We start from the raw sequence: 13,695 nt of genomic DNA on the forward strand, positions 1-13,695 counted from the left end.
CTGCATCTGTTTCTTCTAGCCAACACTTTTAAAAATAGCTTGGGATGCGCTTCACATAGCGTATGCAAATAAATTCCAAACGCGCATTTTCAATCCACGTGATCGCTTAGCTCGTCTTGCAAAGGATGCTCTGCCTGTCACTGACTATATGCATTAAGTTCGCTCTAAAATTTAATAAAATTATCTTTCTCTTTATATGAAAAAATTTACTTTTCTACTAAAAGTACTCTATTTTTTTTTATTATTATAAAGAAATCATAATTCTATTATTGCTAAAAAATGCCCCCACCCCCCAAATTTGGGGGCCTAAAGCAAGTGCCAACTTGCTTCACCGGCGCTAATCATACGATCAAAACTTTCTTTTGTTTTTTTTAAATTTCGTGACTAGTCAAACTAAGATATATAAAATAAAACGAAAGAAATAAAAATTTTAAGCGATTAATCTAGGACATGTTTGATGACTCGGCAGGACTATGATTGTCGTATTTAAGTGTACATTTTTAAGACGTTTGGTTTGATTGATTCGATTTTCTATTTTGATTCCCTTGTCTCGTCACATAGGACACACGGGACACCACTGCTCAGTTGATTTGTACTCTTTTAGTTTCATTCTATATAGGGTATTTGAATAGCCCTCGAGAGTTTTAAAAGAAAGAATGTTTTGACATATATCAAAAATTTTATTAAAATTTATAAATTACTTATTTATGATTATATGAGCATGTACATAAATATAAATTGAGAAATTCAAATATAAAAGAAGATATTATATTTTGGAAACAATTTGAAAAGAAAAGAATGATATATGATTGTAGAATTGCAGCTTGTGATGTGGCAGTCTAGCGGGAATGAGTTGAGACTTGTGATGCGCGGACAGACGGACGTTACAAATTCGAATCATATCCTAAATAAAAATGTAATATTTAAGTGGAGAGAATAGAAAGGCAAGATGATTATCCGTCAAGTTTTGAACTATGTTATGCATACATGCGAAAATTTCTCAATTAAAAAAAATGACATATAAAGTGAAAATAAAGAGTTAGTTTTTTCCCTTTGTCTCCCTTTATGGAGATCGAAAATAGTTCATGTAGAAGTTCAGCGTCGGATACAGAAAGATTTGTCTGAAGTATTGAGGACCTGTACTACAGTGTTAGTTGTAGCTCAGATAGAAACAAATAGGTTTTCATTTGGCATTTGTTTTTCAAAATTAATGGCTTTGTGAACAGTGTTTGGCTGTTTTTTTCATCCTTCTTGGAGAATTAAATGCATGTTTTTTTGGGCAAAGAATAATTGCTTGTATGGTCAAACATGCAGTGGCGGATCTAGCCTTAAAGGTAATGGTCGGTTTCGTGAACTCAATAGCTTTTGCTCAAACCTTATATTATTTATATTAAAAAATTCGCTTAATATCTATAAATATTTGATTGTAAATCCAGTTATTATTGTACATACAACTCGACATTGTGGGAAACTATAAACTTCAAATTTTAAACCCACATCTGGAGACATTTCTTACGATATGAAATTACTGATACATGTACGAAAAAGAATTATTGATAAGTTAGACCTGGAAAGGAAAACTAGATAGGTTGATGTATAATTAGGTTAAGATATTAGTAGTATTTTTATATGTTAAGATTCTCTGACCATTTATTGAGGAATGAGGAGGTTTTAGTTGGAGTCGGGGTAGATAAGAACCTACTAAGAATCAAAGCTAACAATATTTTTAATAAAATTGTAACACAAGATACCAATTTGTACAAGTGAATTACTTATCACACTATTTAAATATACAACTTTTTAAGTGACAATATGGCTTTTTTAGTTTATTTTTAAGAAATGATAACTTTCTCAATTTAAATACAATCTTGACTTGAACTTTTTATTTTATTGCTTATAACAAGGTTTTACCACACAAATGTTAAGCATGACTAAGACCAAATAGTTATAGTATAACTTTATAAATATTATCATATATATATACATATATATATATATATATATATATATATATATATATATATATATATATATATATATATATATTTAATTTCGTGTTCATTTTCAAACTATGCCATACTTCACTAGAGTACCAATAATGGAAACAAAAAAAGGACATACAACTTTTGATATGATGTATCACAAAAACATGCAGATGCAATGCATCAAAGAGGGAAAGCACAAACATTGTGAATGACAATTCGTCTTCTTTTGCTTGCCTAGTCTTGTGAATAGAGAGTGATCTCATCAGCCATTACCAATTATATATCAATATGATTTTATTCCTTTTCGACACATGAGAGGTACTTGTAAGGAAAAATCATAATATTAGGCAGAGTGCATGAACATCTTGAGGGTAAAGAAAAAGAAAAAGAGTTTTTAGCATATTTTGTGGCTTGGCTAAAAATATTTATAGTTGGTAGCTAATATGCATATATAAATAACACTAATTATGTAAAAGTTAAAACCAGACAGTTATTTTAAGCTAATATTTTTATAATTTGATAAAGATAATATCAAACTTGACTTAAGAAATGCCATTTTACACTCAGTCGAGTCCATTACTCAAATGGTCACTCAACTATCCCAAATTATCTCCTAAAGTCATTTTACTTTCGTTTGTAACAACAAAGTCACTGAACTATGCCTATTGCACTCAGAAGGTCACTCAACTACATTTTCCAAATTTTGCATCGCCAAATACCTATTTTACCGTCTAAATTATAAACATTTATCTTCTTTTTATTTTTGTAAATTTTTTTGATATTATGATTTTCCCTTTTTAATTTATATTATGGACTTACCTATAGAATAATAAATATTATTTATAAATCAAAAAATAGAAAGTATTTAAGCATATACAATGCTGGAATACAAAATAATGAGCATAGTAAAAAAAATTAATTAGAAAAATTTGTTAGTAATAATAATTTTAGTATTAACAACAAAAAATCAAAATTTATTTACACAATTCAGAATGAAAGAAAATAAACGTTGTAAAATATATTCCATGCACCTAATATAAAAATAATTATTTAAATAAAGGTATTTTTATAATATTAATTATATATTCTTGAAAATTATGGTCAATTGTACTATTATGTTTCTACCAACTTTCCGATGACACAAAGTTATATTACCGGAAAGCACGAGGACTATCTGTATAGGGTAAAATATGTTATGTTAAGTCGTGCATGGAATATATATAATATAATTGAGTATAATTTTAACAATATATAATGTATATTATAAAATACTTGTATTTAAATAATTATAAAATTATATATATATATATATATATATATATATATATATATATTTTACAACCTTTATTTTCTTTCATTTGAATCGTGTAAATAAATTTTTGAATTTTTGTTGTTTATAATATTATTATTACAAATAAATTATTCTAGTTAATTCTTTTACTATGCTCATTATTTTGTTATTCCAGTATTATAGACGCTTAAATACTTTTTATTTTTTTAATTTATAAATAATATATATTTATTCTATAGGTAAGTCCATAATATAAATTAAAAAAGGAAAATCATAATATTAAAAAGTTTAAAAAAAAAATAAAAGAAGATAAATATTTATAATTTAGAGGGTAAAATAGGTATTTCACAATCCAAAATTTGGAAAATTTAGTTGAGTGACCTTCTGAGTGCAATAGGCATAGTTCAGTGACTTTGTTGTTACAAACGAAAGAAAAGTGACTTTAGCAGATAATTTGAGATAGTTGAGTGACCATTTAAGTAATTGACTCTTACCTGCGTAGAAATGTGACTTTCGCAAGTATTTTGTAAATATTCACATGTTCAAACTTAAGTATGACATATATTAGGAACTATTTTTATTTAGTTCGAAAGTTGAAGCTATATATGATGGTGAAGGTTATGAAATGCTGCATTTAATGGTTATGTAATGTTGTATTCTACACTTAGTTACCTGCGTAGAAATGTGACTTCCATAACGATAAAATAAACTGTGCAAGAATATTTTATGTAAGTAATACGCGTATATTCTATGTATAAACCATTATGAAAGATAATTGTATTAAAGATTGGCATACAAGATTACTTGATGAAATTGTATACCCAAAAATGAGTAACAATTAAATATATATGCGGTTTAAAGAGCATGTAATTCAAGCGAATGATTAAGACAACAGACAAATAGGTTAAAGATAAAATAATTGATCAAACCAATCGCAATGAGATGACCAAGCCTAATCTTAGGTTGAACAGTGAAATTCATCCTCGATCGGACCTACGGTACAAGCTCGGTCGCGAATAAAGAAGACAACAAGTGAAGCACACTTTGAACAATAGCTAGAAGACAAAAAGAAACTTTTATTGCTTTGATTTGCACGTCACAATGTGTTAGAGTAAATAAATCTTTCCCTTTATATAAAAGAGGAATTTCAGTTCTAGTACAAGTCTAAATAAGGTAAAAATTTTCTTTTTCCAATAAATGTCGATCCGCAGTTGATATCGGACGGGATTCGTGCCATAATATCCGGTTGACGGTGAATATTACGGCCCCTACTTCGTCATGCATAACCGTTCTTTGCGTTTCCTGAGGTCCAGAAACTATACTAGGTCTGAGTCCGTTACTTAACCGTGCCCGATCCCAAGTACATCGTTCATTCCTCCCAGGTTTGGATACGAGGGGTCCTTGGGCCATGATTATAATCACATCGAGCCGTGCTTCCCCTTCGTTTTCTCATCGGAGAATCGAGGAAAACACTGTCCCTAATTTTACCCGTACACAGATAGTACCTTCGTTTCTCGGAATTGATTTATTGAAGAGACGGGAAGCGATAAATCAACCCCGGTTCCTTCTTCCGTACGCTACAACCGAGTTGATGGGTAAGTGAAACGTCCTATCAGTCGCGTCGTTCTAACTTTGGGCACGTGTCAGCCGCCGGTAGACCATCCCCGAATGCGAAACGTCACGTATTGATTATCCCTTCTCTGTAAAAGCATCGATCCGTTTTTTACTTTTTCACTTTTTGATTCCAGAGCTCCATAATTTACCCTCGAAACTCATCATTTATTCTTAACCCCTTCAAACCTTCATACATTATTTTTTGGATCTTCTGTCACGACCCTAAAACCGACCCGGTCGTGATGACGCCTATCGTAAAACTAGGCCAGCCGACACAACTCCCAAATTTAACCCTTTAATCAATAACATTCATTTTTAAGCCTTTAGTTAATCAGATATCTCATAATGTAAGTCTCAATGAACAGTGCGGAATCAGTACACCAGCCCGACATCGGGGTGTCACAAGTCACGAGCATCTACTAAGGTCTGAATACGACAAAGAGTCTAAAAATGTACTAAATACAGTCTAAGGAAGACAAGAGGGAGAAAAGCAGTGCTGCGAACGTCGGGCAACTACCTTGCTAACTCCAATGACTCTGCCACTGAGTAATCAACACCCACTACCGGGTTCAAAAATACCTGAATCTGCACACAAGGTGCAGGGAGTAATGTGAGTACGCCAACTCAGTAAGTAATAAAAGTAAATGAAAGCTGAGCAGTAAGAAAATATGTAAGCCAGTCATAACGCTACAACAAATACAGTACATTTACAAAACAGTACAGAAATCATCTATTTCGTAAAGCAAAACTCAGTTTCAGTAAAAACCCTTTCCTTTTTAAAAACATCTTCCAATAGTTTCAAAGGGGTGATAAAAACAGTGAGTAAAAATGATAGAAACGTAAACAGCCCCTCGGGCAAAAGACGTACCATAAACTGCCCCTCGGGCACAATATCAACAGAACCAGCCCCTCGGGCTACCTCACAATCACTCGTAATCAGCCCCTCGGGCATAACATAAATCAAGAACCACCCCTCGGGCAAAAATATGAAACAATCACAGCCCCTCGGGCTACATTACATCACTCACACTGGGTACCCGCGCTCACTGGGGTGTACAGACTCCAGGAAGGGCCCCTTACGGCCCAAGCGCAATAACAAGCCATCTCGTGCCATAATCAAACAGGATCTTGACCTCATATCAATCACAAGCCACCTCGTGGCATAATAAATCAGGCCCTCGGCCTTTTATATATCACAAATCAGTATGCCCGATCCCATGGTATCCTCACAATACCGAACGGTGCACGACCCCACGCTCGTCATCTAGCGTGTGCGTCACCTCAAGGTAGCACAACGATGTGAAATCCGGGGTTTCATACCCTCACGACCCCACGCTCGTCACCTAGTCGAGAGGCAAAGGCATCGCGAAACCCCGGATTGTAAGTAATGATTGTAAATACTGTCCTGAGGGTATGAAACCCCGAATTTCACATCGTTGTGCTACCTTGAGGTGACGCACATGCTAGATGACGAGCGTGGGGTCGTGCACCGTTAGGGATTGTGAGGATATCATGGGATCGGGCTGCGCGCCACAGCATGTGGTACTGATTTGTGATATATGAGAGGCCGAGGGCCTGATTTATTATGCCACGAGGTGGCTTGTGATTGATATGAGGCCGAGATCCTGTTTGATTATGCCACGAGATGGCTTGTTACTGCGCTTGGGCCGTAAGGGGCCCCTCCCGAAGTTTGTACACCCCCAGTGAGCGCGGGTACCCAGTGTGAGTGATGTGATGTAGCCCGAGGGGCTGTTGTTGTTTCATATTTTTTCCCGAGTGGTTGTTCTTGATTTATGTTATGCCCGAGGGGCTAATTACGAGTTATTGTGAGGTAGCCCGAGGGGCTGGTTCTGTTGATATTGTGCCCGAGGGGCGGTTTATGGTACATGTTTATCCCGAGGGGCTGTTTACATTTCTATCATTTTTACTCACTATTTTTATCACTCGTTTGAAACTATTGGAAGATGTTTTTAAAAAGGAAAAGGTTTTTACTGAAACTGAGTTTGATTTAGGAAATAGATGAATTCTGTACTGTTTTGGAAATGTACTGTATTTGCTGTAGCGTTATGACGTGGCTTACGTGTTTTCTTACTACTCAGCTTTCATTTACTTTTATTACTTACTGAGTTGGCGTACTCACATTAGTCCCTGCACCTTGTGTGCAGATTCAAGTATTTCCGAACCCAGTAGTGGGTGTTGATCGCTCAGTGGTAGAGTCATTGGAGTTAGCAAGGTAGCTGCCCGATGTTTGCAGCACTGTTTTTCTCCCTCTTATCTTCCTTAAAGTGTATTTAGTACATTTTTAGACTCTTAGTTGTATTCAGACCTTAGTAGATGCTCGTGACTTGTGACACCCCGATGTCGGGCTGGTGTATTCATTTCGCACTGTTCATTTAGACTTACATTATGAGATATCTGATTAACTAAAGGCTTAAAAATGAATGTTATTGATTAAAGGGTTAAATTCGGGAGTTGTGTCGGCTGGCCTAGTTTTACGATAGGCGCCATCACGACCGGGTTGGTTTTAGGGTCGTGACATCTTTATATTTTCATCTTCAAATTTTCATACTCCTTCTTAAAATCTTAAAATCTGACCTTCATACCTTCATCCTTATCTTCAAATCTTCATCCTCACCTTCAAATCTTCATCTTCACCTTCAAATATTCATATTTTCCAGAACCCGATGACGAAGACTTCTAAATTCGTGCCTCAATAGATCGTCCCTTCAACTTCCAACTCGGCCACGGTTACCGAGGTGGCCATGCCTAAGATGGCCCCAAAACCTCCCCTAAAGAGCTTCATCCCCGGGGGCTGCTCCATTGAGAAAGACTTCAAAGTCAAGAAAGGCTCCAGTCAACAGGACCGAGGTGAGGGGGCATGGAGATATATATGCTCCGTTATCGCGGATACACTCCCTACAGTTCGGGAGAATAGCCACTTGGAGGGCAAGGAAGAGATCATCCCTGGTCCGGATGAGGATATTACCACTCACGTAGAAGGGTATCTATGTGTTTACACTTAGCCCTTCACGCTTGCCCCGATGGATCCTATAATCCTCAATTTTTGCAAAGAGGTACGAGGTTTGCCTTGGGCAGATTCACCCATCCTTTTGGAGGATAGTCATCCTCCAACACTAAAGCACCTCGACTTACCATCGACCACCTGTTTCGTCTCTACAGTCCCCGAGTTTTCCGGGGAGGTTGATCAAGCTCGTCCATCGAGCAAGCAAACCTCTGTTCTCGAGCATCGATAAAGATCGGGATCGAGATTGGCAGGGGAGATTTGATCGGGTGAAAACCGAAGACCTTATTCTCCCTGATATTCTCCCATGAGTTCCTTGAAAAGTGGAACTCATCCCGTAAGTTTCTTTCCTTCTTGAGTACTTGGAATTTCTTTTGTTATTCTAATTGACTGTTCCTATCATCGTGCAGTGGTCACCTAACTTCCAAAGCAGCCCCTCACTTCAAGGAGTGGATCGAAGGGATCTGCAAACAAATGTTATATTTTGAGCGCGAATGGCACAAACTTTCAAAGGGCAAGTGGGAGGCCCGTTCCCATGGTGAGTGCTCTTCCCGAACAAGTCTACCTTCATACTTATCCTTTATTTCTACTAAGTCCTTTCTCTTTTACAGGTTTTCCCAATACCACTGAGCTTCGGCCAGTGGACGAGGCTCCGTCCTCACTTGCTAAACCCTCCCTTCAGGACAACCCGAAGCTGCTGCACAGGAGGAGAAAAAGAGGAAATCTTCCGGCTCCCCAGATGCCGAGGTCAAGAAGAAAAGGATAACTATCTGGGTCCGAAAAATCAACAAAAAGAGTACCCAAGACAGGGCACCGGACCCCGACTCCCTCTACCGGCTCAGGGATTACCCTGAAAACGATGAACTAGAGTTCGTCGCTCATGGGTCAGCTATTGACGAAGAAGAATGGGCGGCAACCGGAGAAGGTAGCCGAGAGGCCCATCCCTCTTTAGCTCGGGAGCCAGAAGGAAAATTCGAGGCTACGGCCTCCCGAGAAACTTTCCCTGCCCCGAAGGAAATAATCGGTGTCATTGACATCACGGAGTCGCTGTCTCATACAGTATCCATGTTCGACGAGGCTCAGGCCGATAAGAAGAAGTCAAATGAGATGCCACGGGGCGCAGACGAGGCCCTCAAGATGTTTTTTGACGGCATGGACATGGGCGCGCTGGAGGATTATTTCAGGTCTGGCCAACTGGAGATCCCGAAAAAGGACCAGTCATTGGGGACAGGCGAGCCGAGCTCGAGCCCGAAACTGGTGAGGCAGTTCCCTGCTCCGAGCATGGACCCTGACCATAAAAGAATGGTCGTGTTTACTATCCTGGCGGACACCCGGGTCCTCTCCACTCTGGTGGGCGTGGGCAGCTACCTTCGATGCTTGGTGACCGAAGAGGACCAGGCGAAGATGAACTAAGTGAGCACTTCGAGCCTCTTCAATGAAGCACAACAAGCACTGAACCGGGTAAGTTTCCCCTTCCTTCTGCCCTTTTTGCATTTCATTTAACTTCAACATGCCCTTATGATCTTATTTTTTGTTTTTCAGGCTTTGGAGCTCCATCATAAAAGTTTTCATCGGTCTTGGATGGAAGTCAGCCAGCTCGAGTTCGAGCTCAAGGAGCAGGTTTGGCAAAAGGACATATGCAGGGTCCTCAGTGAGCAAAATGACGAGGCCCTCAAGGAACTCCCTATTCTTCGAGCTGAGCCGGAGAAGGCTCAAAAGGAGGATGCCGAGTGGGAGCATGCCGAGATGGTTGAGAAGGTAAGGATTTTTGAGGTTAAAAACGAGAGGTTATGGTCGGGGACAGGCGAGCCAAGCTCGAGCCCGAAACTGGCGAGGCAGTTCCCTGCTCCGAGCATGGACCCCGACCGTAAAAGAATGGTCGTGTTTACTATCCCGGCGGACACCCGGGTGCTCTCTGGTGACCGAGGAGGACTAGGCGAAGATGAACTAAGTGAGCACTTCGAGCCTCTTCAATGAAGCACAACAAGCACTGAACCGGGTAAGTTTCCCCTTCCTTCTGCCCTTTTTGCTTTTCATTTAACTTCAACATGCCCTTATGATCTTATTTTTTGTTTTTCAGGCTTTCGAGCTCCATCATGAAAGTTTTCATCGGCCTTGGATGGAAGTCAGCCAGCTCGAGTTCGACCTCAAGGAGCAGGTTTGGCAAAATGACATATGCAGGGTCCTCAGTGAGCAAAAAGACGAGGCCCTCAAGGATCTCCCTATTCTTCGAGCCGAGCTGGAGAAGGCTCAAAAGGAGGATGCCGAGTGGGAGCATGCCGAGATGGTTGAGAAGGTAAGGATTCTTGAGGTTAAAAACGAGAGGTTACGTGTACTGACTAATGACGCAACCTCGCAGGTCCAAGAGAAGATAGACCTGATTGACCAGCTCCGGGCCGAGATGAACGAGCTCAAAACTTCGGACGAGATGTTGAGGAGCAGGATGGACCTCCTGGCCTCGGGAAAAGAAGATAAGAAAGAAGAGTTGGCATCGGTCAAGGACCAGCTCTGGGTGGCAAAGGATAAGGCCGACAAGTAGTCTCGGCTAAATGACGAACTCCGATCACAACTGGATTCAGCCGTGCCGAAACGGGATGACCTTGGCCGGGAATATACTGTACTGAAGTCCAAATTAGAGGCAACCTCGATTGATTCCTCCGAGGTTGAAGAAATGCTGGCCCAATATAAAACTGATTTGGAGATAGCCGATGCACGTTTAAAACAAAGGCCGAGTATGTAACGCGGCTGTCCCGGAGGGAGGCCCTCGAGAAGATTCACACCCGGGGATTTGATCTGTCGGCCAAGATTAAAGAGGCCAAGAGGCTTGAGGCCAAGTCAAAAGAACTTTATGATCCCGAAGGTCCCGAAGGTTCCGGCGCCGAGTCAACCTCTGGTGAAGATCAGGCGGAGATGCCTTAGCTCCTTTTTTGTTTCCTTTTTGCACATTTTCTATTTATGTTTATTTTGAGGCTGTTTTATCGTGCCTTTGTAAATACTTTTCGAAATATATGAAAATTTTCCTTTGGCAACACCGCATCTTTTACTTTTCAGCATCTATTTATAATTTTTTTATTTGTGGATTGCCCTTAATACCTTAGCATAGAATCAGACGTAATCTGGAGCATTCATTCTCCGGAAACCCAAATTAGGCCTGATTTCGACGGAAAACTCCGAATTGTTCGTACCTTCAAACTTTCGATAAAAAATTAAAGCCTTTAAGATACTTATGTGTTTTAGTCATATACAACGGTGTTTTGACGGCATGGTAACCTTTTAATAGGTTTTAATCATATGCAATGGGCCTTGCTTTTTCATTACGGACTTCGGACGTCTCCGAGTCATTTTAGGTTGGTCGTAGCCTTTCATGTTTGGACCCTGCCTAATAGGCTCGGTGCTTTCGGGATTCGATACCATGGGTCATCCGATTTTTTATCGGAGGATAGTCCCAGAGTTGGGGTAGCTGGTGGGCTTTAGGATTTTAGGATCCGTTGTGATGCATCGAAGGTGCGAAATGTGTAGTGATAAAGTATAAAAAAGCAAAGATTTCTTTCATTGTTTTTTGTATGTAGAGTACATAATCGGAGTCGTATAAGCCTTGTGCCATGGCTAGAGTGGTCCACACGGGTATGGTTCGTTTGACCGTCTAACCCTTACAATGAATCCTAACAACCAAGACTTGGCTTTTAATATTATGTGATATCACCTTCTAAAGATCCTAACCTAGGGGGTAATGTCCCCCAGTATTTGAGGCCGAACGTGTGAGGGCTTGAATACTGTTGTTTCGGTGTAGATGATCAGCAACTCCGGCTTTAGGCTGGCCTTCGAAACTAAGGTAGCACGTTTTACTATTGCCTCGTTTAAAACCTTGCCGTAAAATCCACTTCTGGAAAAAATCCTTTCAAGAGAAAAAGAGTACAACACGTGGTTTCAGATCTAATAGTCACATTTGTCCTCGGCCGAGTACTTGCATAAGTTAGTCCGTAATATAACAAAATTAAAACGGGAATTGAGCTCGTACCTTAGCAGTAGTACCTCTTTAAGTGTGCCACATTCCAGTTGTTCGGTAGTTGTACACCGTTTCCCGACTCAAATTTATATGAGCCTTTCCCGGTTATTCCGGCAACTCTATACGGTCCTTCTCAATTCAGGCCCAGTTTCCCGTCGTTTGGGTTCCTGGTGTGTAGCGTTAATTTCCTTAACACCAAGTCCCTGACTTGAAGATTTTGAAGGTTAGCTCTCCGGTTGTAGTACCTCCCTACTCGCTGCTTCTGGGTGGCCAATCGGAGCAGGGAGGCTTCCTGCCTTTCGTCCAATAATTCCAGGCTCGTGGTCATGGCCTCGCCATTTGACATTTCGGTAGCATACTGGAACTTGAGGCTCAGTTCCCCTACCTCAACCGGGATTAACGCTTCCGCTCCGTAGAGTAGAGAGAACGGGGTCACTCTGGTACTTGACTTCGAAGTCATTTGCTATGCCCATAAGACTTCGGGAAAGATTTCCTTCCACTTTCCTCTCGAATCGGTCAGTCTCTTTTTCAAGTTTTGGAGTATAGTTTTGTTCGTTGATTTCTCTTTCCCGCTCCCACTAGGGTGGTAAGGCATTGATAATATCTTTTTGATCTTGTGGTTTTCGAAAAAGTCACTTACCTTGCTGCTGATGAATTATTTTCCGTTGTCGCAAATGACCTCAACCAGTATCCTAAACCAACTCATTCTGTGATCCCAGATGAAGTCGATGAACTTTTTATCCCGGACCTTCTCGAATGCCTGAGCCTCGACCCATTTGGAAAAATAATCGTTCATGAATAGTATGTATTGGGCTTTACCGGTTGCCCATGGCAGGGGACTGACGATGTCCATCCCCCGTTTCATAAACTGCCATGGCGACCAGACCGAGTGAAACATCTCTCCCGATTGATGAATCATTGGGGCGTGTCTTCGAGACTCATTGCATTTTCGTACGAAGTCTTTCACATATTTCTCCATTTCATTCCAAAAGTAATCGGCTCTTATTAACTTACGAACCAAGGATTCTGCCCCTGAGTGGTTCCCGCAAGTGCCCTCATGGACCTCTCTCATGGCGTATTCGGTCTCTCCCGGGGTGGGAAATTTTAGCGCCTGGTGTAATGTCGAAGGCACTGCCCTCATATTATGGACCCACATCCTTCCGAACAAAGCATTGTACCTCATATCCCCTTCGATCACGTAGAACTTTGTTTCTTGGGTGGTCCCGGCAGTGTTTACCGTTAAATTTATCTCACCTTTTGTTGTCTCACACGCCATGTTGAATCGATTCATTACCCGGACTACCGATCCGATTTGATCTTGTAACCCAGTTGCTCTACGACCCTCGATCTAATGATGTTGGGCAAGCTACCTGGATCAATCAACACACGCGTAACCTAAGATTTATTGATAAGTACAGATATTACCATTGCATCGTTATGAGGATGTACGACGCCCTCGGCGTCTTCGTCGCTAAACGAGATAGCTACTTCCGAGACGTAATCCCGGGTGCATTTTTCTCTCGTGATAGACACTTTAGTGCATTTTATCATCGGCCCTCTCCACTGCACTCGACTCCTCCAATGGTCATGTTGATTACGTGTTGAGGCTCCTCTTGTTCGACCTATTTGTTGGTGTCCCTATTTCTGAAGTGGTTTTTGGCTCTCTCGCTTAGGAATTCTCAAAGGTGCCCATTGTTTAAAAATCGAGCAACTTCTTCTCTTAACTGTCGGCAATCTTCGGTCCTATGACCATGAGTGCCATGGTACTTACACATTA

The sequence above is a fragment of the Nicotiana attenuata genome, chromosome 7 (genome assembly GCF_001879085.1).
Source record: "Nicotiana attenuata strain UT chromosome 7, NIATTr2, whole genome shotgun sequence".
In the NCBI taxonomy this organism is placed as follows: Eukaryota; Viridiplantae; Streptophyta; class Magnoliopsida; order Solanales; family Solanaceae; genus Nicotiana; species Nicotiana attenuata.